Below are 1381 nucleotides of genomic sequence, written 5' to 3' on the forward strand. Positions count from 1 at the left end.
TATATATATATATATATATATATATATATATGAGCGTCAAGTTAATACATCCTTTTGTTGTTTACACCACCTGTCCTCGTCTGTTGTTTTTTTTTTCGTACATTCTCCCATATATATATATAATAGGTGACGAATTTTTACCAACCTAATGTAGCAATCCCATTTGGGGGCGAATGCTACTTTTGTTTTTCCCCAGGAGACATCGTCTCCAGTTGGCTATACGACACACTATCTGTCCTTATATTTTCGAACAGGGGACTTTAGAAACCCCGCCCAGCACAAAGCAATAACTATATATATACATACGCACTCATATACATATATATATACTATATAAATTACAGATGTGTGTGTGTGTGTGTGTGTGCGCGTGTGTGTGTAATTCTATATGTGTATAAATATGTTTTTATGTGCATATAATATCTATGTGAGTATGTGTGTATATGTATCTACGTAGTCTCGCAGGACTTGCCCAACCTCGTAAACTCCTACCAAACTTAGGGAAAATTTGAAAGGAAAAGTCGAAACCCCTATGCTCGGTGTTTAGGCGTTGTTAGTTTGCTCTTAGTTGTTGGCAACCAAGGGCGTAAGCTCTCTTACCACGACAAGGTCACGCCAACAAGAGAGATTGACTGGGGTTTCGGCTGATTTGGGGGCCAGATGATAATGAACATGCGGAAGTGTTGGGATTAGGGGAGAGGGGGTAAAAATGAGCGCATTAATGTTGCGGGGAGGGAAAGGGCTAGACATAAAGGGATTAGGTGTGGGCAGGGGAGAAAGAAAGTGATTCGAATGAGCAGGGGAGGGGCGTGGTAGAGAGGAGGAAACGGATGAGTCAGGTTAGTGTGTTGGTTGGTGAACGTAATTAGATGCTGGTAGAGGGACTTACTCGCACGCTAGTATTCTAACCCCTTTCACCAGAATCGTCCTTTTGCTGACTTCACCTCATTTGCAATACTCAGACCATCCACACCCATGCATTTTAAACCATTCAGCTTTCTCTCTCTCTTTCTCTCTCTCTCTTTCTCCGCCATCCCTCTCTCTGTCTGTCTCTCTCTCTCTCTCTCTCTCTCTTTCTCTCTCTCTCACTTTCTTCCCCATCTCTCTGTCTGTCTGTCTCTCTCTTTCTCAGCCTCGCCTAGGGTGATACTAAGGATGAGCGATGAGGAAATGGAAATAATGAGGAAGTCAGTAAATGATCTGAAGTAAGATTCCTTTTTGTTTTTTTGTTTGTTTTTTTTTTAATGAGATAATGGTTGAAATAAATCATCGTATTTATCCTTCGCAACAGATTTATTCTGTTTTATAAAATTTTATTTATTTATTTTTATTTTTCGTTTTATTTTTAGAGACAAAATACATTCATAAATATATATACATT

Source organism: Octopus bimaculoides, chromosome 4 (assembly GCF_001194135.2).
Source record: "Octopus bimaculoides isolate UCB-OBI-ISO-001 chromosome 4, ASM119413v2, whole genome shotgun sequence".
Lineage (NCBI taxonomy): Eukaryota > Metazoa > Mollusca > Cephalopoda > Octopoda > Octopodidae > Octopus > Octopus bimaculoides.